Genomic DNA, 25,515 nt, shown 5'->3' with positions numbered 1-25,515 from the left:
GTCCACCGTCCCTCAGACTATGTGGTGGGCCAGACTATGTTTTGAAAAAAAATATGAACGAATTCTTATGCCCCACAAATAATCCAGAGACGCATTTTAAATACTGTAAAAGCACACATTCTACTCATATAAAAACATCAGGCAGGACCCACAAATAACCCAGAGATACATTTTAAACAAAAGGACACATTCTACTCATGTAGAAACACGCTGATTCCTAGACCGTCCGCGGGCTGGATTGAGAATGTGATTGGGCTGGATCCGGCCCTTGGCCCTTAGTTTGCCTACCCAGCAGAAATTATAATACAGCAGAAAATACAGTTCGCACAACAAAACTCAAAATGTCCTCAAGGGGACCTGGAAGATTAAAAACCATTGTTGTTGTTTAGTCGTTCAGTCGTGTCCGACTCTTCGTGACCCCATGGACCAGAGCATGCCAGCAAGTTTGGAAAACTCAGCAGTGGCCAGAAGATTGGAGAAGGTCAGTCTACATCCCAATCCCAAAGAAGGGCAGTGCTAAAGAATGCTCCAACTACCGCACAATTGCACTCATTTCACACGCTAGCAAGGTTATGCTTAAAATTCTTCAAGGAAGGCTCAAGCAGTATGTGGACCGAGAACTCCCAGAAGTGCAAGCTGGATTTAGAAGAGGCAGGGGAACCAGAGACCAAATTGCAAACATGCGCTGGATTATGGAGAAAGCTAGAGAGTTCCAGAAAGACATCTACTTCTGCTTCATTGACTATGCAAAAGCATTTGACTGTGTCGACCACAGCAAACTATGGCAAGTTCTTAAAGAAATGGGAGTGCCTGATCACCTCATCTGTCTCCTGAGAAATCTCTATGTGGGACAAGAAGTTACAGTTAGAACTGGATATGGAACAACTGATTGGTTCAAAATTGGGAAAGGAGTATGACAAGGCTGTATTTTGTCTCCCTGCTTATTTAACTTATATGCAGAATTCATCATGCGAAAGGCTGGGCTGGATGAATCCCTAGCCGGAATTGAGATTGCTGGAAGAAATATCAACAACCTCAGATATGCAGATGACACAACCTTGATGGCAGAAAGTGAGGAGGAATTAAAAAACCTTTTATTGAGGGTGAAAGAGGAGAGCGCAAAATATGGTCTGAAGCTCAACATCAAAAAAAAAGAAGATCATGGCCACTGGTCCCATCACCTCCTGGCAAATAGAAGGGGAGGAAATGGAGGCAGTGAGAGATTTTACTTTCTTGGGCTCCATGATCACTGCAGATGGTGACAGCAGCCACGAAATTAAGAGATGCCTGCTTCTTGGGAGGAAAGCAATGGCAAACCTAGACAGCATTTTAAAAAGTAGAGACATCACCTTGCCAACAAAGGTCCGTATAGTAAAAGCTATGGTCTTCCCAGTAGTGATGTATGGAAGTGAGAGCTGGACCATAAAGAAGGCTGATCGCCGAAGAATTGACGCTTTTGAATTATGGTGCTGGAGGAGACTCTTGAGAGTCCCATGGACTGCAAGAAGATCAAACAAATCCATTCTGAAGGAAATCAGCCCTGAGTGCTCACTGGAAGGACAGATCGTGAAGCTGAGGCTCCAAGACTTTGGCCACCTCATGAGAAGAGAAGACTCACTGGAAATGACCCTGATGTTGGGAAAGATGGAGGGCACAAGGAGAAGGGGACGACAGAGGACGAGATGGTTAGACAGTGTTCTCGAAGCAACAAACATGAATCTGACCAATTTCGGGTGGCAGTGGAAGACAGGAGTGCCTTTACAAGGTTTTAATATTGAAAAGCCCGGGGATATTTTTTTAGAAGGTCTTAATTAGCAGGGAAGGGATCACAGTGCCAGACCCCTGTTGCCAGAGGGTCCCAGCACCACTGAAAAGCCCCCCTCTGGTAGCTGTTGCCTATACCACATGGGAGAACCAGAGAGGTGCCCCAGAAAATGACCCTTTAAGGCAACCTGGACCCTTAAGAGCCATTCAGGGTTTTAAAAGGGTCAATGGCAGCATTTTGAATTGGGCCAAGAAATGGACTGGCAGCTAGTGGAGATGGCTATGCAAAAATTTGGCACCATATGACTGTACTCCCCAGTCCCTGTTAACAATTCTGCTATTCACCTCTCCTAGGGGACGCGGGTGGCGCTGTGGGTTAAACCACAGAGCCTAGGACTTGCCGATCAGAAGGTTGGCGGTTCAAATCCTGGCGATGTGGTGAGCTCAGTCCCTGCTCCTGCCAACCTAGCAGTTCGAAAGCACGTCAGAGTGCAAGTAGATAGATACCGCTCCAGCGGGAAGGGAAACGGCGTTTCCGTGTGCTGCTCTGGTTCGCCAGAAGCGGCTTAGTCCTGCTGGCCACATTACCTGGAAGCTGTACGCCGGATCCCTCGGCCAATAAAGCGAGATGAGCGCCGCAACCCCAGAGTCGGCCACGACTGGACCTAATGGTCAGGGGTCCCTTTACCTTTACCATTCACCTCCCCCAGCAGTTTCATATGCACGTACCTGAACTCTCTTCTTTCCTCTTCCCTCCATTTCCACATTGCCTCTTGTGTCATGCTTTTTAGATTTTAAGTTTTGAAGGTAAGCACTGTCTTACTGCTGTTGTTTTGTAAGCTGCTTTTTGGCTAAGGTGCAGAACAGAAGTTAATAAGTAAGCAATAATTGTACTGCTGGGTCATTTCTCAGGCGGTAAGCTTGATTCCTGCACATGTGTCTTCTTATCTGATCCTAGTTTTCTCTTCCTGTAGTTTAGAGATGGGAGATGGGGAAGCTGCAGTCCTCTAGTGGCTTTTGGACTTCAGTTCCCAGCAGTCCTAGCAGCCAGCAAAGCCAATGGACAGGAATGATGGGATTTGTAGTAGGCCACATGTTCCCTATCTGAATCTAGCTCCAAAGCCATGTTGCTCCTTGGAGTAATTCAAACCATTTTATTGCTATAAATTATTGGGAGCACTTTATGTAAAAACAATGTAGTGAAATCACACTGAAAACCCATTGAAGATTAGCTGTAAAAATGGGAAATCATGCAGGGAAATATGCTGAAGAATTAAAAGTGTGCATTAAAACAAAACAAAAACCAGCCATACACTGAAGCCAAACTTTGGACGATTCAGGAGAAACTAAAGGAAGAACACCTTCATGCAGTGTGAAGTTAAAGCTATGGATTTTGCTCCCGTAGGATGTTGTGATTGTGACCAGCTGGGATGGCTTTGAAAGACGATTCATGCAGGATAAAGCTATCAGTTGCTACCAGCCGCAAATGACCATGGTGTACCTCCAGCACTAGAAGCAACCACAATAACACAAACAATGCCAAGACAACTGCGCCGCTAAGTCTTTTGTGGGGGGTTAGCGTTCCATTGACATCGGGAGTCCATAAAGAAGGGGAAGAATATAAGTCAAGGGGAATGAATGGCTGGCAGCCTGGCTTAGTCCCAAGTGTTGCAAGGCGGTTTGGGCAAGCGGGTCCGGCCTTTAACTGAAATTAACTGAAGGTGTTGCTTGGCATTTAGAGTAGAGGATCCGAGGCAAGAGAAGGTGCAGAACAGGTGGGAGTCTGGGAGGAGCAATCTCTGGAAGTCTGAGTGGGGACATGAGAGCCACCTGCAAATACCTTCTTGTTCTTATTTTTATTGAGTTATGCTGCAAATACAGACGATTAGAAGAAAACTTGCAATCGCCATACAAATCACATAAATAGAAAGAATCAAAAATTAAAAAATAGAGATGCACATCTAATGCATATCCAAATGCAGGTAACTCTTCATAAAGAAAGGAACAAGAAAAGGAAAAAGAAAGAGAAGAAAAAAAAAGGATGAATGATTTACTGTTATCTTAGTTATATATATATATTTCCTTTTTTCTTTCTTTCACCTGCAAATATCTGAAGGGCTGCCATGTGGAAGACGGAACAGGCTTGGATCGGGTCCAGAAGGTAGGAGCCGAAGCAAGGGATCCAAATGGCAAGAAAGGAGAGCCCAACTGAACATTAGGAAAAACTTTCTGATTGTTGTTCGACAGTCGAACAGAGATGCCCTCGGGTGGCCGTGGACTCTTCTTCCTTGGAGGTTTTTAAGCAGTTTGGGTGACTGTATGTCGTGGATACTTTAGTCTTGACCTCCTGCATTGCAGGGGTTGGGCTAGATGACCCTCAGGGACCCCTGCCAACTGATTCTCTAAAAAGCCCATGCTCCCATCTACATGGGCTGGAAGGAGGGGGATGGGATTTGACCAATGGCCTGGAAGTTGCACATTGAAATGCAGAAGGTCCAGTAATCTCTGCATATTCAAATCTCCCTTTGTTGCTGGTTGATCTTGCAAACGACTGCCTGAAAAGACTTTTTGTCATGAAGATGGCTCTGCCCATTTTGCCATGAAGAGGGGAGGGAAGGCTCCCCAAAAGTCTTTTGCAAGAATTGGCCTTATAGAAATCACAGCGCTTTTTGTTTAAGCAAAGGGGAAAACAAAAACAAAAGCGGTAACCTTCCAGCCAGCTCATTTTTCTAGGAACTGTAACCCATTGTGAGCGCAAAGGATGTCATGACAATAAAGGTTTATTATTATTATTTAGAAGTTTGCATGTTGCAGCGCAGGAACCAAAGCCATAATAATAATAATAATAATAATAATAATAATAATAATAAAATTTATTTATATCCCGTCCTCCACAGCTGAAGCCGGGCTCAGGGCGGCTAACAACACTAAAATAGTGCAACATTATAAAAACATTATAAAAATTAATTAAAATCAAAATTGATGGCAATCATAAACTAAAGTTTTGTAAAGATTGCCAAAGGAGGGAGTCAGGCTAATAATAATAATAAATTATTATTACATTATTACATTATTACGGATTATAATATAACATTATCCGGACCACAAGAGTCATCAAAAGTCTAAACCCCTGCAACGCAGGAATCTCTTATCCAAAGTGGGGCTCAAACCCAAGACCCCGAAATTGAGAGTTTCATATTCTACCCACTGAGCTATTCCACCTATCCTATGCATGGCCCAGAAATCGCCATTGATTGTGGCGACCTTGATGCCTTTGAAAAGAATGGAGGCAAGCTCCATGGAAACCTGCCAACTACATACTGTCTGAGCCAGAGGTTCTCAAACCCTTTTTTCCCTGGGCTACAACTTTCACCAGATTTTTTATTGATAAGAAATGCACTGGAAAACAAAAAAGGACGTTCTAGCACTGCCTGACTGGTTAACATAGAACGTAGCTACTTTATTACATGATCATGGGCCACCCAGAAAGCATGAAACAATGCAGCTACTTAAGAACACAAATAATTCCCAAAATGTAGTTATGAGTGATAGATTTTACTTACTTGGGCTCCATGAGCCACAAAATTAAAAGACGCCTGCTTCTTGGGAGAAAAGCAATGACAAACCTAGACAGCATCTTAAAAAGCAGAGACATCACCTTGCCAACTAAGGGCCGTCTAGTTAAAGCCATGGTTTTCCCAGTAATGATGTATGGAAGTGAGAGCTGGACCCTAAAGAAGGCTGATCGCCAAAGAATGGATGCTTTTGAATTCTGGTGCTGGAGGAGACTCTTGAGAGTCCCATGGACTGCAAGAAGATCAAACACATCCATTCTGAAGGAAATCAGCCCTGAGTGCTCCCTGGAAGGACAGATCCTGAAGCTGAGGCTCCAAGACTTTGGCCAGCTCATGAGAAGAGAAGACTCCCTGGAAAAGACCCTGATGTTCGGAAAGATGGAGGGCACAAGGAGAAGGGGACGGCAGAGGACCAGATGGTTGGACAGTGTTCTTGAAGCGACCAGCATGAGTTTGACCAAACTGCGGGAGGCAGTGGAAGACAGGAGTGCCTGGCGTGCTCTGGTCCAGGGGGTCACGAAGAGCCAGACACGACTAAACAACAACATAGTTATGAACGTGGATCCTGTTTCTGGCTGGACCTCCATACTGCACAGAAATGCTTCTTTGCTTGTCCTTGATTGCCCCTGCCACATTTGCCACCTTCTCCTGCCACAATAGTGTGGCATCCCACAGCCTTCGAGAACCACTGGCACCCATCTTGGGCGACTCTGAAAGAGGATTACACACGTTAAGGCAGAGGTTTTCTTTTATACATTTATTGATTTTTTAACATTTCAGTTCCAACAGTCATACAACATATCTTCTCATCTTATACATTATTTTAGACTTCCGTCAACACCTCTGATGATTTTCCGTTCTTTATCACTTATTCTGCATTTCTTAATTTCAATATTACATTTAATTGTCCTTAACTAATAATTCTCTCCATAGGCCTTCTTGCAGTATTTCAAATAGTCCACCTCACAAAACCTACTAGCGTAATCTGTTCATCACAATTACTTTTCAGATAGTTCATATATTTACCCCAGTCTTCTAGGAATCTTATCCCACAGGTTTCAAATCCTTTCTGTTAATTTATCTGAAGGAGCGTCTCCACCTCCATCGTTCTGCCCAGACACTGAAGTCCAGCTCCGAGGGCCTTCTGGCGGTTCCCTCACTGAGAGAAGCCAAGTTACAGGGAACCAGGCAGAGGGCCTTCTCGGTGGTGGCACCCGCCCTGTGGAACACCCTCCCACCAGATGTCAAAGAACAACAACTACCAAACTTTTAAAAGACATCTGAAGGCAGCCCTGTTTAGGGAAGCTTTTAATGTTTAATAGCTTACTGTATTTTTGTGTTCTGTTGGAAGCCACTCAGAGTGGCTGGGGAAACCCAGGCAGATGGGTGGGGTATAAATAAATAAATAAATAAATAAATAAATAAATAATAATAATTTAATTCTGCATAGTCCATCAACTTCATCCTCCAGTCTTCTTTCTTAATGCAGAGGTTTTCAACCTTTTTGGGTCCACGGCTCCCTTGACCAGCTACGTGCTTTCTGCGGCACCCCTGTGGGGCTCAGGAGCCCAGTTATGTCACCCCTCGCCCCTTTTCAAACACCCTCTCTTGTGGAGTGTTCCCTCAGCGTCCTCTCCCCTCTCCTTGGGAGGCCTCTGGGCAGCTGCTGCCCCTGGTCTCTGAGCTGCCCTCCCCTGCCCCAAAGAGAGGTGCCTCCTCACACTTCCCCACAGGGGCCTAGGAAGCACGCCTTGGCCAGCCCCAGAGGCACATTCACCTGCAGAGCTTGTAGCCAGGGCTGGTGCAACGAACAGCTGTGGAAGCCTTTGGGAGGCAGAGACATGAGAGGGCATTAAAGAAAGAAAGAAAGAAAGAAAGAAAGAAAGAAAGAGGCCAGGGTTGCCTGTGGCAACCCTGACCATCCTTCACGGCACACTGGTTGAAAACCACTGTGTTAATGGATGAGGATAAGGCTTGCAGTGGCTCCTAGTCACAATGGCTATGCGCTACCTTCAAACCAGAGGCAACATGCCTCTGTATACAGTCATACCTCATGTTATGTTCTTTCAGGATACGTCCCACGGTGACCTGGAAGTACCGGAAAGGGTTACTTCTGGGTTTCGCCGCTTGCGCATGCGCAGATGTGCAAAATGACGTCATGCGCATGTGCAGAAGTGGCGAATCGCAACTCGCACAGACGCGGGTTGCATTCTTTTCATGTTGCGAACGGGCCTCCGGAACGGATCCCGTTTGCAACCATAGGTACCACTGTACTAGTTTCTGGGATCGCAAGTGGGCCAGGGCAGTGCTCTGGCAATTTGGCCCTGGGCTTCTCGTGGGCATGTGGGGACAATAGGATGCTGGACTCGAGGGGCCTTTGGTCTGATCCAGCACCCAGGCTCTTCTCACGCTCTCAAGGGATACTTTCCACCAAGCAGGATTTGAGAAGGAACACAGAACATCTGCCGCCTTCCACAATGCCGTGCCATCCAGGTGTTTTGGAGAATATTTGCTTCCGGCTTGGGGAAAGGTAGTTGCAAAATGGATCCTGTGCCATGAGAGGTAGACCCTTGCTATGTTGCAGTAGGAGATGCTGAGGTGCCCTGGATTTTGCCTCTTGGGTTGCTTGCAATGATGCCCGCCCTGTCCATCACCCCTGCCCTCCTTCCTCCGGGCCACGGGTTCAACAGGGGCCTTTTAAAAGCCTGGAACTTGCCTCCTCCCTGTCAGGAACGTAGGAAGAGCCTGTAGATTAGGCCAAAGGGGACCCCATTTAGTCCAGCATCCTGCTCTCACTGTTGCATGCAGGGAAACCAGCAAGCAGGACCTGAGTGTGAGAGCCCCACACACTCCTGGAGTTTCCAGCAACTGGGATTCAGAAGCGCTGCTGTGGAGGCAGAGCAGAACCATCCTAACTAGTAGCCATCAATAGGCGTCTTTTCCTCCATGAATTTGCTCCAATCCTGAATTAAAGCCATCCAGGTTGGTGGCTGTAACTGCCTCCTGTGGGAGGGTGTTCCACAGGTTAACTATGTGCTGGGTGTTCATATTCCCTCTGGCACAGTTTGGTCTGGCCTCGTTTTGGGACCCCTGTGTAGCTCCCCTGTTGAATGTCAGATTACAGGTAGGGACGCGGGTGGTGCTGTGGGTTAAACCACAGAGCCTAGGACTTGCCGATCAGAAGGTCGGCGGTTCGAATCCCCGCAACGGGGTGAGCTCCCGTTGCTCAATCCCAGCTCCTGCCCACCTAGCAGTTCGAAAGCACGTTAAAAGTGCAAGTAGATAAAAAGGTACCGCTCCGGCGGGAAGGTAAAGGGCATTTCCGTGTGCTGCTCTGGTTCGCTAGAAGCAGCTTTGTCATGCTGGCCACATGACCCGGAAGCTGTCTGCGGACAAACGCTGGCTACTCGGCCTTCAATGGCTGCGCTCGTTTCTCTCTGGTCGGGGACAGAGGGTGGCGCTTAGGGGGGAATTGTCATCGCGCCACTCCTTGGTGTGTGGAGTACCTCAGGGTGCGATACTCTCCCCGATGCTTTTCAACATCTTTATGCGCCCCCTTGCCCAGCTTGTCCGGAGTTTTGGGCTGGGTTGCCATCAGTATGCTGATGACACCCAACTCTATCTGTTGATGGATGGCCATCCTGACTCGGCCCCAGACACACTGACCAGATGTCTGGAAGCTGTGGCTGGATGGCTACGTGGGAGCCGGTTGAAGTTAAATCCTTCGAAGACAGAGGTCCTGTGGCTGGGACGGGACGATATGGGATTGAGGGGGCAACTCCCATCTCTTGCGGGGGTGCAATTAGTGCCAGCACCGTCCGTTAAGAGTTTGGGTGTAATCTTCGACACCTCCCTTTCAATGGAGGCGCAGATTGCAGCTACAACAAAGGCGGCATTTTTCCATCTCCGCCAAGCTAAGCAGTTGGCTCCTTACCTCTCTCGCCCTGACCTAGCCACTGTGATCCACGCGACGGTCACCTCCAGACTGGATTATTGTAACTCGCTCTACGTGGGGCTGCCCTTGAGACTGACCCAGAAACTCCAGCGGGTGCAGAATGCTGCAGCGAGACTCCTTACGGGGTCTTCGCTGCGAGATCACATTCACCCGGTGCTATACCAGCTGCACTGGCTCCCGGTGGAGTACAGGATCAGGTTTAAGGTGCTGGTTTTAACCTTTAAAGCCCTATACGGCCTAGGACCCTCGTACCTACGGGACCGCCTCTCCTGGTATGCCCCACAGAGAAACTTACGGTCTTCAAATAAAAACATCTTGAAGGTCCCAGGCCACAGAGAAGTTAGGCTGGCCTCAACTAGAGCCAGGGCTTTTTCGGCCGTGGCTCCGATCTGGTGGAACACTCTGTCACAAGAGACCAGGGCCCTGCGGGACTTAACATCTTTCCGCAGGGCCTGCAAGACAGAACTGTTCCACCAGGCCTTTGGCCAGGGCACAGCCTGACTCCCTCCATTGGCAATCTTCGCAGAGCTCTGGCCCAATGGTTGCCAGTGGCTTGAATTAATTAATTTTATAATGAATGATTTTAAAGTGTTGTTTGTGCTGTTTTACTGTTGTTAGCCGCCCTGAGCCCGGCTTCGGCTGGGGAGGGCGGGATATAAATAAAATTTATTATTATTATTATTTATTATTAGAGTGAGATGAGTGCACAACCCCAGAGTTGGTTATGGCTGGACCTAATGGTCAGGGGTACCTTTACCTTTACCTTTAGCCATGTTGGTCTGCCGTAGTCGAAACAAAATTAAAAAATTCCTTCCAGCAGCACCTTAGAGACCAACTAAGTTTGTTATTGGTATGAGCTTCCGTGTGCTTGCACACTTCTTCAGATACCGAATGTCAGATTGTCAGCTCCTAGGGGCAGGGACCTTGGGGCTGGATGCACTCAAAGTGGCACATGCTTCCTAGAAACCAACAAAAATAGGGGTAGTGTCGCTGTGCGCAGAAAATCAAAATGCTCTTGCATAAATGTTCTGGAATCACTGAAAGGCGCTGCTAATGAAGCAGCGGGGAGACGTGCCTTCTACTTTGCAAGGCAATGGGTTTACCAGAGAGCCAGCCTGCCCAGGAAAATATTCACCCCAGGAAGCAGCACCCCCGTCCATTTCCTGGTTCTGCCTTGTGCGGACTCGGGGTCGCTTCCTCGACGAGGCCCCCCCCCTCCTTCCCCCCCCACCCCCCGCTCAGGCCAGGCCAGGCCAGGCCACCTCGCTCCCCTCCTTCCTTCGCGTCGCCAGCCTCACCTATTTTCTCCGCCTCCTTCCCCCATCCCACCCCCTGGAAACTTTTGCTTTTGGCCACCCGGGCCCTGCCGGAGGCCGAGGGATCCGGAGAGAAGCATGCGGTGGGGGATGGGGGGGCCTCTGGGAGGAGAATCTGGCCTGGGGGTGGGGAAGGCGCCCGGTGCCTCCTCCTCCCTCCCCTCCCCTCCCCCCAGGCCTGGCAAAATCATTCACCTGGAGACCCGCCTCCTGCGCTTTCAACTGGCCCGGAGAGGATTAGGGAGATTTTGGGCTGGGGGTTGGGAGGGGGGAGGGGGCGTGCTCGGCGCCGATCCCCTCCCCCGATAACCCCCACCCCCCCTACAACCAAGAAGGGAGGAGGGGCGCCCGACGGGACAGCAAGGGAGCCAGCGAGCCGCGGAGCGCAGCGCGGGGAGGGTTAACCCGCCCATGTAAACGTCGTCTGGGGCTTGTCAGTTTCCGATTCGAGACCCGGGAAAAAAAGGGGGAAAAGGCACGCCTGGCAGCGGGCGGGCACAGCAGCCTCGGCGGCAGCAGGAACCGCGGAGACCCCGACGGAAAGGACGAGGAGGCGGGCGCCGAGGTGAGCGCCCTCGGGCGCGGGCGCCGTGCTGGCGGGCCGGTGGGGAGCCCGAGGGAGGGGGTTCCCCGGGATCGCGCACCCCGGGATCGGGGCCCTGGGAGAACAGCTCCCGGGGGCTTTGTCCTCGTGGGGAGGGAAGAGGAAGCCGGGCACTGGGACGACCACGATTCACTTGGGGAGCTCGCCTGGGGGTTTGGGAGGAGGGCGTGTGTGGCTTTGGAGAGGCACCGGAGCGCGGTGGGTCGCCCCCTCCCCGCTTCCTCGCCCCTTTCCTCGCTCCCCGTGGAGTTTCCCAGCCGACGCTCGGCTGCCTCGACGGCGGCGCAGCCCCCGGGACGAGGAAGAAGCGCGCGCGCCGGGGAAGGTGGGATGCGCAGCCTGGCGGTGCGCGCCGTTCCACGCCGGAGCTCCCTCCAGAGTAAAAGCGCGCAGGGCGGTAGCCTCGTCGGGTGTGTGTGTGTGGGGGAAATGCCATCCCCTCGCAGGGGTACAGCCCATTCTCACAACAGCCCAGTGAGGTGGGTCCCCTCTTTTCTCCTTTTGCTGATGGGGGGCGGGGGTTTGAGTAGCCCAAAGCCCGGCCGTGACGTCGAGGCTGCGCCCCTTTCCAACTCAGTCCCATGGAACTTAGGCGTTTTTTGTAGGATCGCACTGCAGGACCCTCTTTCTGTCCTTTTGGGGTGGGCTACGCATTGCCTGCACTGACCCCCCTTCTACATTCAATGGGGGAACCGTGGGACCCCCCCCCCGGCCTGGCGTTTTTGCCCTCTGGGCTGGGCTGCTCAGCCTCCCGCCCCTTTCCTTTGTCCCCCGAAGCGGATTCCCCGGCGGGGCTTCCAGGTGGGAAGTGGCTGGTTCAAAACAACATCAAAGAGCTTTGCAAAACGCAACCCCCCCCCCGCCCCATATCTTTTCTTCTCCTCTCCATTAAGAAGCACCCCAAACCCAAGTAGGGGCTGGGTTGGTGTTCTGCCCCGGTTGAGGACCAAGTGAGCTCTCCAGAGACCATTTATCTGACTTTTTACCCTTTCCAGAAGTTAAACATCTTTGATACCCAGTGGAAGTTAGAAGAGGAACTGACTCATTGTGGCAGAAGCCGATAAAAGGCCCCTCTGTCACATGCAACAAATCAGTACAACAGCCTTACCCAACCTGGTGCCTTCCAGATGTTTGGACTAAAGTTGTAGTCCAGAACATCTGGGGGCACCAGGTTGGCAAAGGCGGATGCACATCTTTAAGGTGACATAATAAGCCTCTTTGTTCTAGGTAAAAGGGTGTTTCTGTGTCTTCATATAGCATGTGAAATGATGGGATCGCACATTTACAGAGTGCCCAGCTTTTACATTTTATGCCAGCCTCCCCCAACTTGGCACCTCCAGCTGTTGTTTACCTATTTATGTACGTTTTTTATTTATTTATATTTGCCAGGTTCCATCACACAGAAAAAAAGGGTCTCAAAATGAGTTAGCAAGATATAACCCTATAAAGTGACCATGTTGGTTGTGGAGCTGATGGGATTTGTGGTTCAGGTGGAGGGCGCTAGGTTGGCGAAGGCGGCTTTTAAGCCATGCCACTGGCAATCCTCTGCAAGGGGAAAGTTCACAGAACGGTTAGAAGCCCACGTTTGCAATTTGAGATGGCTGCGATGTGGCCCATCTCCCCTTGAAGACAACTAGGTGGAATGCACGCCTTTGAGAGTTCTTTAAATCATCCATTTACTGATGAATCTTACCGAGGTCTATGGAAATTTTCTGTGCAGAAAGTGTCTGAAGATTTCAGAATGAAGGTGGGTGGGTGTAACTCAGAAGATCATACTTGCACTGGTTGTTTACTAACTTTTCTGCAATGGACACATTGATGAGAGTTAGAATATAATCACTCTTTGTCTGATATTCTCAACAATACCGAAATGTGGATTTGTTAACTCTTGAAACCTTTGACCACATTCTTATTCACAGAAGCGGGGTGGCTACGTCCTACACCCACATATTGGTAAATCTGCTGTACAATGCTAGTCTTTCTCAGAGTAGACCTATTGACGTTAATGGTTGTGAGCGACTCAAGCCCATTGATTTCAATGGATGGCATCCAGCTAAACAATTCCACTAGGGAACCTTTTAGTCATCTACTTTAACCCCATGCACCTAAATATGGGTTTCCCTGCAACTCTTTGGAGAAATTTTTAAGGTGGCTTGTTTGTGCCAGTGGAACTATTTGACTAGATACCACCCGCTGGGTCTAATTAGCTCAGTGGCTCCCAAGCCTTCTCAGGCCACCTCCCCCTTAGTTGCAGAAGCTCATCCTCAGGGACCCCCGCCCCCCAAAAGCATTATTCAAAATAGTGATTTGCACCACCTCAGAAATATAGCAACCCAATAAAATTCAAAACCATTAATTGCACATTTATTCCAACTCCAATTAGAACTAGTCTGTTTAATTTAACTCAGCAAAACAGATCACCTTGATCCAGAGATACCAGCTTTTATTTTTTAAAAATGATATTTATTAAATATTTTATAATTATGAAAAATAAGACAATAAAGAAAAACAATACATAGATTCAACAAACAATACATCTACAATAAAAAAGTACAATACAACAATACAACATAAAGAAAACAAAAACATTTAAACACACACCCAAATTTCTTTCATTTGCTTATTTCCTCGACTTCCTCGCACCTCCCTTTTTTGTATTCTAGTTCAAATTTGCTAATTCAACAAATCCTTTCCCTCTTCTTCAATTTTTGTTCTATAGTTTATCCTAACACAATTTAACTTTAAATATTCCACTTTAACACGTTAACAATTAAGATTCATATAATTCTTAATAACACTTGTGCTAAAACCATAGAACTTCATTCCAATATTCTTCTAACTTTCATTAATTTTGCAATATTTCTGTAAATATACTTTAAATTTTTTCCAATCTTCCTCCATCGACTCTTCTCCCTGGTCTCGGATTCCAGCTTTTAAAAGTCTGAGAGTGATCGACACCTCCAGCACTTACCCCCCTTCAGTGCCTGCCTCTTGCCTTTTAGCACCGCCCCCCCCCCCCCCCGCAGATAATCTCACAGCCCCCATCTTACGACTGCCTGCCTTGGGAACCACTGACTTAGCTGGATATTACAACCCACATATTTTGCCTGTCTTTTGGGCATTATTTACACAACTCTCCATCCATCTGAGACTTTTCCATTGCTGCTATTCTGTGACCAGAGGACAAACGGTTGCGGAATAACCGGGGAGGGGGGGGGCGCTGACTCAAACATGGCAAGGTTGCAGCAGCTGGTCCAAGCAGCTACCATCTTGCTTAAGAGAGCTTGCCACTCTGGGCTGGGCTTTACCTTTGCAGGCCAGGTGGTCAAGGCTGCTGCGAATGTTTCTCTCCTCTATATGCTGGGGGATTGACAGCCGCACCTGGGAAATGGTGGCGCCTGACGTGATGTGAGAACGCATGAAAGCCTTGCCCGCCAGCGGCGCATTCACGCATGCCGCTTTTGGTGTTGTGAAGCAGCCTGCTTGTGCCGCAGCGATTCCTCGCTGGGTTGTGGTGTTTTAAACTCCGTAGCTGCAAAATCTGGAAAAGGAGTGTGTGGGCACTTGCAAGGGCTAGCTCCACCTGGGGGTGTCGCTTTGGACAAAGAGATGTGCAATTCATGCGCCGTGTTGTAACTCCAGGGTTGCAATCGGCCCTGGAAATGCATGTCTGAATTGGGTTATAAGCCCACCAGGACCTTTCTAACGCTCAGAGAAGTCTGGGTGCCGCCGTGTGTGCATTTGAGACCTCCCCCTTCCTTATCTTCTCAGCCCCTTGCACTGTTTGTCCAGGCCGATGTGGCCTTGTCCATGCGGGAGGCCCAAGACAATTGCCCTCTCCTTACAAAGGGCCAGGCAGGACTGGTCTTGAGGCTAGATAGCCCTTCAAATGGCCCTGCAAGCTTTCAACACCCATTTTACCTGAAAATCTGGCTCTGGGTGGTTGTTCTGTGTATGTTCTCTGTGCATCAACAGCCGGAAGTAGCAATACTTCTGAATACCAGTTGCTGGAAGCTGCTGCAGGGGAGAGGGCCGCTCTTGCGTTCGAATCCTGCCTGTGGGCTCCCCCAGGCATGGTTAGCCACTGTGAGAAAAGGTTGCTGGACTGGATGGGCCATTGGCCTGATCCAGCAGGCTGCTCTTAAAGGTAAAGGGACCCCTGACAGGTAAGTCCAGTTGCGAACGACTCTGGGGTTGCGGCGCTCATCTCGCTTTACTGGCCGAGGGAGCCGGCGTACAGCTTCCGGGTCCTGTGGCCAGCATGACTAAGGCACTTCTGGTGAAACAGAGCAGCGCACGGAAACGCCATTTACCTTCCCACCGGAGTGGTACCTATTTATCTACAGTGGTACCTCAGGTTACAGATGCTTCGGGTTATAGACTCCTCACGGGTGGTGCTGTGGGTTAAACCACAGAGCCTAGGACTTGCCGATCAGAAGGTTGATGGTTCGAATCCCCGTGACAACAGGGTGAGCTCCCGTTGCTCGGTCCCTGCTCCTGCCAACCTAGTAGTTCGAAAGCACGTCAAAGTGCAAGTAGATAAATAGGTACTGCTCCAGCGGGAAGGTAAATGGCGTTTCTGTGCGCTGCTCTGGTTCGCCAGAAGCGGCTTAGTCATGCTGGCCACATGACCCGGAAGCTGTATGCCGGCTCCCTCGGCCAATAAAGCGAGATGAGCGCCACAACCCCAGAGCCGGCCACAACTGGACCTAATGGTCAAGGGTCCCTTTACTGTTACTTTAACCCAGAAATAGTACCTCAGGTCAAGAACTTTGATTCAGGATGGGAACAGAAATCTTGCGGCGGCGGCAGGAGGCCCCATTAGCTAAAGTGGTACCTCAGGTTAACAACAGTTTCAGGTTAAGAATGGACCTCCAGAACGAATTAAGTTCTTAACCCAAGGTACCACTGTACTTGCACTTTGAGGTGCTTTCGAACTGCTAGGTTGGCAGGAGCAGGGCCCGAGCAACGGGAGCTCACCCTGTCGCAGGGATTCGAACCGCCAACCTTCTGATCGGCAAGCCCTAGGCTCTGTGGTTTAGACCACAGCGCCACGCGTACCTTTTATAAAAGGACTGGTTATGCCAACCTGAGTCTAAGCTGCTTGACTTAGATAGCATCTCCCATTCTTTGGGAGCAGAATGTGTGTCTTGAGCAGATATTAGCTGGTGGTTAGAGGCAGCGAGCCATTCCTGAGTCAGGGGAAGGAAGAGGAGACGACGGGAGTTCTCTAAACGCTCAGTTATAAAACAGAAGTTTCCTGGCGCTCGAGGCCTTCCGGTAATGATGTAATTAAAGAAAGAGGGTGAAGGAGGGAAGGTGGATAGGAATGGAGCCACATCCTCTGTTAGAGTGGCGAGAGGTGAGGCTCTGGGAAGTTGCGTGTCAGAGAAAGAGAGAGGGACGGAGATAGGGGGAGAGGTCTAGGAGAGGCAAAATTGCTTAGTCTTGGGGGCTAGAGGGCTAGGCAACATTGAAGCAGGGAGTTTAGACGCAAGGACTAATTTTCACTTTGCATTTGTGCACTGTGGGAATGGTCACGTAATGTAGAGCTCGGGCCCAGAGCCTGGTTCAAGCTCCAAGTCTCTGGCAGTGATTCAAACAGCAGTGCTTCTGAGCATGTGGGGAGTTCCTTCATCACTACGGTGGAGTCTCAGCCAAGCTGGGTGTCAGTGCTGCCAAATCACAGTGGCTAAGGGTCTCTGCTTGGATTAGGAGGGTTGTGCATTATATCATGTCCCAGCCACTCCCACTGCAATCTGAAGATGCAAAAAATACTGCAGGGCTGTTGTGAAGATAATTGATTATGGATAATGCATGTGCTATGCTTTGAACACTCCAGACAGCACACATTGTTTGAAAAATATGAATGCTGTCCCTCCAAATCCTGAAGGGAGCTAAGAACCACAGCAATAAAACCAATTAGACAAAATTATACAGTGGAACAAACAAACCTGGGATGCAATTAAAAGTGAGTGACCACAGGAGAGCTCACATCCAAATTATTTTTGTGATGGTGAAGGATCTGCGACAAGAATGCTTTTGTCCGCCATTTCCTTGTAAAAACAAATTAGACACTGCTCATAAGTTTATTTCCCACCATCAAATGCATCTTGCAGGAAAGCACAGTGTAATATATGCTCATCCTTGCGGTGACTGGGGACCTGAATAATCTGTGTATATAAAAAAGATCAACATGTGAATTAAATGCGTAAGAAGAATCAGGTTTCTGGATCTGGTAGAATCCCAAGATCTGTCACCCAGAGATTGATGGAAAAGATCCTAAACTCAGGAATTTTTTCCCCAGGGATTTTGTAATAGTGCTCAATGTCCTTCCACACATAATTCCACTCCTGGTTATCCCCAGGTCACTTAATATGAATAGTATAATTGAGGGAGGGGTAGGAAGAAAGGAGGAGGCCAGACTCTCCCCAACTCTTTCCACTGATGGGGGCTGGGGGGGGGAGAAGTTTCGCTTCCCTGGGGGCTGCACTAAGGTGAACACAAATAGGTAGTTGATATCCACCGAATTCACCCAAGATCCTTCATAAATTATTCCAAACCTTTTGCAAAGATATTTTGAGGATGCTGATATTGGAGTTTGACACCATTGCTGCTTCTTCCAGCAGTGAGTTCCACAGGTTGTTTGGCCACTGCGATGACCCAAATTTTTGATTGAACTGTCCTGCTTTGCCACAGTTGGAATGTTTAAGTCTCCGGAAGACACCTCAAAGCACAATGCTTTTCAATGGAGACGGCTAAGTTTCAAGCCATCGTTTGATCTAAGAGTGGGATACAATTCTTCTTCTTCTTCACCCTTCATCATAAGATCTCTTTTTTAATAGTCATCTGTCATTTTCATTTTACAATAAGGACAATGAATAATGATCCAAATACACATTTAATTTCAACTTTCCCCGGCCCTTTCCATGGTTCACTTCATTTTTTTCTTTTCTACTACATATTCTAATTAATCCCTATCTTTTCATTGTCTCATTTTCTATATCTCCCTATTACGGTTAACTTTTTAATATGCTTACAGTAATTTTCCAGAAGGGACGCGGGTGGCGCTGTGGGTTAAACCACAGAGCCTAGGGCTTGCTTATCAGAAGGTCGGCAGTTCGAATCCCCGCGACGGGGTGAGCTCCCGTTGCTTGGTCCCAGCTCCTGCCAACCTAGCAGTTCAAAAGCACGTCAAAGTGCAAGTAGATAAATAGGTACCACTCTGGTGGGAATGTAAATGGCGTTTTCATGCGCTGCTCTGGTTCGCCAGAAGCAGCTTAGTCATGCTGGCCACATGACCCAGAAGCTGTAATCCGGCTCCCTCGGCCAGTAAAGCGAGATGAGCGCCGCAACCCCAGAGTCGGCCATGACTGGACCTTATGGTCAGGGGTCCCTTTACCTTTAATTTTCCAAATAATCTACAAAACATTTTCTATCTTCTTTAAATAGTTTTCCATCTTGATCTCTTATTCTATTTGTCATTCTTGCCATTTCTACATATTCTATCAGTTTCGTCTGCCATTCTTCCTTTGTTGATATTATACCCTCTTTCCACCTGGGAATATGCCATTCAAGCTGTTGTAGTTGCATACATAAAGAGGGATTTCTGTTCTTTCAATACACTTTCATCTGTTAGACCTAGAAGAAAGGATTCTGGGCATTTAACAAATGATTTTTAAAGCATTTTTTCCAGTTCATTATATATCATCTCCCAGTAAGTCTTAACCTTTTTGCATGTCCACCACATATGATGAAAAGTACCTTCTTTTTATTTACATTTCCGACAGATATCTGCTTCAGATTTGTACGTCTTTGCTAATTTACTTATACCACCTATAAATCATTTCCATGTGATTCTACCTTAGTGTGTAACATGCTGTAAATTTCAAATCCTTTCTCCATAATTTCTCCCATGCAAACAACTCTTATATTATGACCTATATCTCTTGCCCAGTGAATCATCGCTGATTTTACCAGTTCATCTTCCGTTTCCCGTTTAGATAATAAGTTGTACATTTTGGACCTTCATCATAAGATCTCAGGGCGATTCATAGAATAAAATACAAGATAAAAACACGAGGAAATAACTAAAACAAAACTGGCAAAACAATAATACCCCCCCTTCCCACAGGCACATATTAGAAGGCTGTAGAATATTATTCAGCCAAAGGCCTGGTTCAAGAGGAACATTTTTGTCTGGCACCTAAAAATATATAAGGAATGGTGCCAGGCAAACTTCCCTGGGGAGAGCATTCCACAAATGGGGAGTTTAAGTACTTCTGCTCCTCAGTTGCAATGAGCATCATTTCAGCATCTCATTGACCCCTGTGGAAACAGAATGATAACATAAGAACCATGTGTGGATCAGGCCCAAAGGCCCATCTGGTTGGCCACTGAGAACAAGATGATGGGCAAGGTGAGTCATTGCTTGAACCAGCAGGGTCCTCTTATCTTCTTAAGGCACCTGTGTTAATCTATAAAGCCCCAACCAACTTGGGACCTTAAAGATGCCCAGCTCTGACATACCTGAGTCAGGTATTTCATGTCTGCTTCCTGTTCTCACATTGGCCCACCAGATGCCCCTGTGGGCAACCAGCGACACTCTCCTGGCAGAGATTCAGCAGAGTCCTCTTCACCTCTGCCTTCCAAAGGTTTCTTGAAAGATCTTTATATGCCACTGGGCTTATACAGCTGTTTAAACCAGTCGTTTTATGTTTTATGGCAGTAGCAATAAACGAGCTGGCGGTAGAGAAATGCTTTTGTAAACAAATAAACAGACGTATTCTAGGAGGAGCAGCAGTTGCAGAGTGGAGATCCTCTGAAAGGAGGGCAAAGACTTGTGGCCTGCCTACATAAATGCTCTCAGCATCAAGGACAGGGGTCAGCAACGTGCGGCCCATGGGCCGGGTGCGGCCCACAAAGACTGTTTTACTGGCTCACGAGCCGCCCCCAAACTGAGCCGCCTGCTCAGCGAGTCCCCCAGCGCAGAGCGGCACGGGGACTCTCCGAGCGGTGCAGGAAATCACGTCTGCGCATGCGCAGATCCTGGAAATTGCATTGCGCATGTCTAGACGCTGAAAAATGCTTCTGCGCAGGCGTGATTTTTGGCATCCGGGCATGTGCAGAAGTGATTTCCGGCATTGCAAACATGCACAGATGTGATTTTTTTGCACCTGGGCATGCGCAGAAGCAATTTCTGGCACCGTGGACATGTGCAGGCGCGATTTCTGGCATCACACTGCGCCAGTCTGGCCTACGGACGATCTCCGTGGGAGTGATTTGGCCCATGCTGACCCCTGATCAAGGAGGACCTCCTTTGCGGTCGTGGCCAGCTGAGCAGAACATGCGTTCCTGAGTTTCTCTCCCCTTTTCCTTTCCACAACCTCCATGTCACTCCTTTGTGCAGTCTCTGGCCTGACTCTTTTCCTCTGCCGACTCCCGCTTGCCCTCCTCCCCACCTCTTTGTCAAAAGAGTCTAAATTCTGTTGCAAAGCCTAGTTAATTTGGTTCCATAACAAAGCATGCAAATTAAGAGGTGCATAATTGTTGCTGATTTGCACAATTTAATGAGACTGTAGCTGCTGAGGGTTGTTTTTTTTTTAAAAGTGCCTGGCCTTGTTTCCAGAGAAGGTCTCTGCCTATAATCCATGGCAAGGGAGGAGAGGTTGGCTTGGGTTCAACTGCTGGTGGTGATGGATATTGTGTGTGTGATGTTTGGGGATGAAGTGAACCCACCAAATTAATTCAGACATTAAGGCCAAAGCTGGGATTGTGCTGATTTCTGCCCCCTTGACAGATCGTTTTCTTCTGCTGGCTGTTTTCGGGGTGGGGGGACATATTAGGAATATATTTTTGGGTGGGAGCACTGTGAACTCCATTCAGATCTGGTGCTCAAAGTAAATTCCCGGATTTTAGAATTTTCTTTAATTCTAAATGTCTGTCTTTTGCAACAGGCTCTGGTTGGTGGATCCTAGTAAAAATCAAAGTAGATCCCGCAAGCCTTGCCTGTTCCTGGTCTGCGCAGATTAGCTGCACTTTAACCTGGGGGATCATATGGAAATCTCTCCTAGCTCTACCTTGAGAAGCCAGGGATTGGATCTGGGATCTTGTTGCCTGCAAAGAAAGAGTTCTCACCACAGAGCCGCATCCTTTGTCTTTCCCATAAGCACTGTTATTTTTTTTTTTATTTTTTTATAAATTTTTTTATTGCGTTTCTTTCCATAATTTTATAGGTTTATAAACAAATAAAGTAGTTACAAGAAACAAATTTTCTCTTTTTTAACAACAAAAACAAAATAAAACTTGGACTTCCCCACCCCTTCCGATTCTGCGTTCTTTGCATTAACAATGTCAGCATTTTGTTACCTTATTTCATACCTTGTTGTAACTTTCGAATGTTATGTATCCAAATACAATATATTATATCTCAATTTCAATACCTTTAAAATAAACATAACATATTCAATTTAAATTGTCTCCTTTTCTCTTTTGTCACTAATTTTACCATTTACTTAATCATATTCGCAGAAGCTTAACGTTTCCTAATCATGCACTTTCTTAGGATTCATACAGCTTATAATATTTTTTCAGATAATCTTTAAATTTTCCCCAGTCCTCCTCAATTGTTTCTTTATCCAAATCTCGGATTCTGCCGGTCAGTTCAGCTATCTCCATATAGTCCATCAACTGCGTCTGCCAGTCCTCCAGCGTGGGCAAATCTTGTGTCTTCCAACTCTTTGCAATGAGTATTCTTGCTGCTGTGCTAGCGTACATAAACAAAGTTCTATCTTTCTTTGACATTTTCTGGTCCACCATGCCCAACAGGAAGGCCTCTGGTTTCTTAGGAAAGGTATACCTAAATACCTTTTTCAATTCATTATAAATCATTTCCCAGAAGGCCTTCACTTTTGGGCAGGTCCACCAGAGATGGAAGAAAGTCCCCTCTGCTTCCTTACACTTCCAACATTTGTTGTCAGACAGGTGATGCATCTTGGCTAGCCTGACTGGGGTCATGTACCACCGGTATATCATTTTCATAATGTTTTCCTTCAAGGCACTAGATGCCGTGAATTTCATTCCGGTGTTCCATAACCTTTCCCAGTCTTCAAACATAATATTATGTCCAACATCCTGTGCCCATTTTATCATAGCAGATTTAACTGTCTCATCCTGTGTGTTCCACATAAGCAGCAAGTTATACATTCTAGATAAAATCTTGGTCTTTGGTTCTAACAATTCTGTCTCTAGTTTCGATTTCCCCTCCTGGAAACCAACCTTTTTATCCATTTTAAAAACCTCTTGAATTTGAGCATAATGTAACCAATCTCGCACCTTGTTTTTTAATTTGTCCTGGCTCTGCAACTTCCAACCGTCTCCAATTTTTTCAATTAATTCCCAATATTTCGGCCAATAGGCCTCCATATTGGGTCTTTTTCGAGCTTTGGCCTCCACCGGTGATAGCCACCTCGGTGTTTTACTCTCTAATAAGTCTTTATATTTCATCCAGACTGCAAAAATCGCTTTTCTGACAATATGGCTTTTAAACAATTTGTGAACTTTAACCTTGTCATACCATAGATATGCATGCCAACCAAATGCATTATCAAAACCTTCCAGATCTAGGACGTCGGTGTTTTCTAGCAAAAACCAATCTTTCAGCCAGCAGAAGGCTGCAGCTTCATAGTACAACCTCAAATCCGGCAGGGCAAACCCCCCTCTTTCTTTTGAATCAGTTAATATTTTATACTTTATTCGGGGCTTTTTGCCCTGCCAGACAAACTTAGATATATCCTTCTGCCATTTTCCAAAACATTCCTCTCTGTCCACGATCTGTAGGGTTTGAAACAAGAATAACATTTTCGGCAATACATTCATTTTAATTGCTGCAATCCTTCCCAACAAGGAAAGTTTCAATCTTGACCAAATTTCTAAATCCTTCTTTACTTCCAACCAGCATTTTTCATAATTGTCCTTAAATAAATTCAAATTTTTGGAAGACAAATAGATCCCTAGGTATTTCACTTTCTTTACCACATTTAATTCTGTTTCTCTCTGAAACCCCTCTGTTTCTGTAAGTGTCAAATTCTTGGTCAAAACCTTGGTTTTTTGTTTGTTCAACTTAAACCCCGCCACCTGACCAAACTCAGATATAAGTTCAAGAACTCTTTTTGTACTGGATTCTGGCTCCTGCAATGTCAAAACTAGGTCATCTGCAAAAGCTTTAAGTTTATATTGTTTCACTCCGACCTCTATCCCTTGTACCAGCCGGTCCTCCCTTATCATGTTCAATAGCACCTCCAGGACTGAAATGAATAAAAGAGGGGATAGAGGGCACCCTTGTCGTGTCCCTTTTTCAATTTTGAACTCCTCCGTCACCACATTGTTCACTATTAATTTGGCCTTTTGCTCTGAATAAATTGCTCGTAACCCATTTTCAAACCCCCGCCCCACTCCCATCCCTTCCAAGTTTTTCTTCATGAACATCCAAGATATATTGTCAAATGCTTTCTCCGCATCAACAAAAATTAACACCGCCCTTGTGTTCCTGTTAGTTTGTAAAAGTTCCAAAATATCGATGATGTTTCTGGTATTCTCATATAAATGTCTACCAGGGAGAAAGCCTGCTTGGTCTTTGTGAATTACTTCAATTAAAACTTTTTTAAGTCTACTTGCCAAAATGTCTGCAAATATTTTGTAATCCACATTCAGGAGTGAGATGGGGCGGTAGTTCTTGAGTTGAGTCTTTTCAGATTCTATCTTAGGTATCAATGTGATGAACGCTTCTTTCCACGTTTCTGGTGCCCTCTTCCCATCCATGATCTGGTTGCATACCTCCAACAAGGGTTGTGTTAAATAGTCTTTCAAAGTCTTGTAGTATTTGGAGGTAAGCCCATCCGGGCCTGGAGATTTGCCTAGTTGCATGTTCTGAATGGCACTTTCAATTTCCTGGGTGGTTATTGTAGAGTTCAAGATTGATCTTTTATCTTGAGTTATTTTTGATAGTCCATTTGTCTTTAAAAAATGATCTATCTCTGATTCTTTCTGAGGCCCCTGTACATAAAGTTCTTTAAAATATCTGTGGAAGCACTTCCTAATTTCCTCTGGTTTCTGCACCGTTCTTCCTTCAATCTCTAGATTTGTAACTGTATTCAACTTTTGTCTTTTTTTCAGCTGCCAAGCTAGCAGCTTTCCACATTTATTTGCTGATTCAAAGGATCTTTGCTTCATCTGTTTTATTTTCCATTCAATCTCCTGATTAATCAATTTTGAATATTCTGCTTGATGGAATTTAATTTCTCTCAACAGATCCTTTGACTTTGGTTTAGTTCTCAATTTTTTCTCTCCTTGATGTATTTTCTCCAGTATTTTATCTTTCTTTCCATTCCAGAGCTTCTTCTTAATTGTATTCTGTTGTATCAGAAACCCCCTCATGACAGCTTTGCTTGCGTCCCAGATCGTTCTTTTTTCTACTGTAGTATTCAAATTTATCTCAAAATAGTCCTTTAATGTTTTTTGGGCCTTTTTCACAATCTCTTGATCTCTTAAAAGAGTGTCATTCATTCTCCATCTGAAGGAACCGGTTTGAGTAAGTCTGAGATCTAATTTCAGAGCGTTGTGGTCGGAGCATGTTTTTGGGCAGATTTCCACCTTTTTAGTCTTGGGTGCCAGCCCCCTGGAGGTCCAGATTTGGTCGATCCTTGACCAGGACAGGTGGGCCTCAGAGAAGAAAGTTCCTTCTTTACCTAGGGGGTTCTTTGTCCTCCATATATCAATCAAATCCAGATTGTCAGTCATTTCAAAAAAAGTTTTAGGCAGTCTGCCGTCTGATGTTAGATTTTGGTTATAAGACTTATCCATATGTGTAGACACCACTCCATTCATGTCTCCCATCATTATGATGTTAGCATAGTCCAGATAGTCCAGCAGCGTCTCATGCAGCTTCTTGAAAAATTCTGATTTCCCGTCGTTTGGAGCATAAATTCCTAGTATCAATATTTTTTCTCCTTGGGTCTGGATTTCAATTGCCAGAATTCTTCCATATTCATCTTTGAATAAAAATTTAGGTATCAGGCTCTCCTTAGCATAAATCACCACTCCTCTTTTCTTTACCTTGTCTGAGGAAATAAACTCTTGGCCTAGTCTTTTGTTGACCAAAACTTTCCTGTGGAGCCTGGTCACATGGGTTTCTTGTAAACAAATAATATCCAATTGTTCTTTCTTCAATATATGAAACAGTTTCCTTCTTTTCTCCGGGGAATTTCCGCCATTTATATTCCAACTGAGTAGCTGCAGAGACAT

General features: G+C 46.6%; 1 protein-coding gene across 2 annotated transcripts in view; it reads left to right on the top strand.

Annotated features, from left to right (window-relative positions):
- The first annotated feature begins 10,784 nt into the window (after positions 1 to 10,784).
- DNMT3B (DNA methyltransferase 3 beta) overlaps positions 10,785 to 25,515 on the top strand; it is a 58,424-nt gene continuing 43,693 nt past the window's right edge. The window contains exon 1 of one of the 2 annotated variants that reach the window (XM_083447355.1): positions 10,785 to 11,175. The gene's annotated coding sequence lies outside the window, so the exon portion shown is untranslated. The remainder of the gene's footprint in view (positions 11,176 to 25,515) is intronic. The other variant, XM_083447356.1, reaches the window with a different exon arrangement.

The sequence above is a fragment of the Podarcis tiliguerta genome (genome assembly GCF_965153285.1).
Source record: "Podarcis tiliguerta genome assembly, chromosome: 6".
Lineage (NCBI taxonomy): Eukaryota > Metazoa > Chordata > Lepidosauria > Squamata > Lacertidae > Podarcis > Podarcis tiliguerta.
This window is presented reverse-complemented; position numbering and strand designations above follow the sequence as displayed.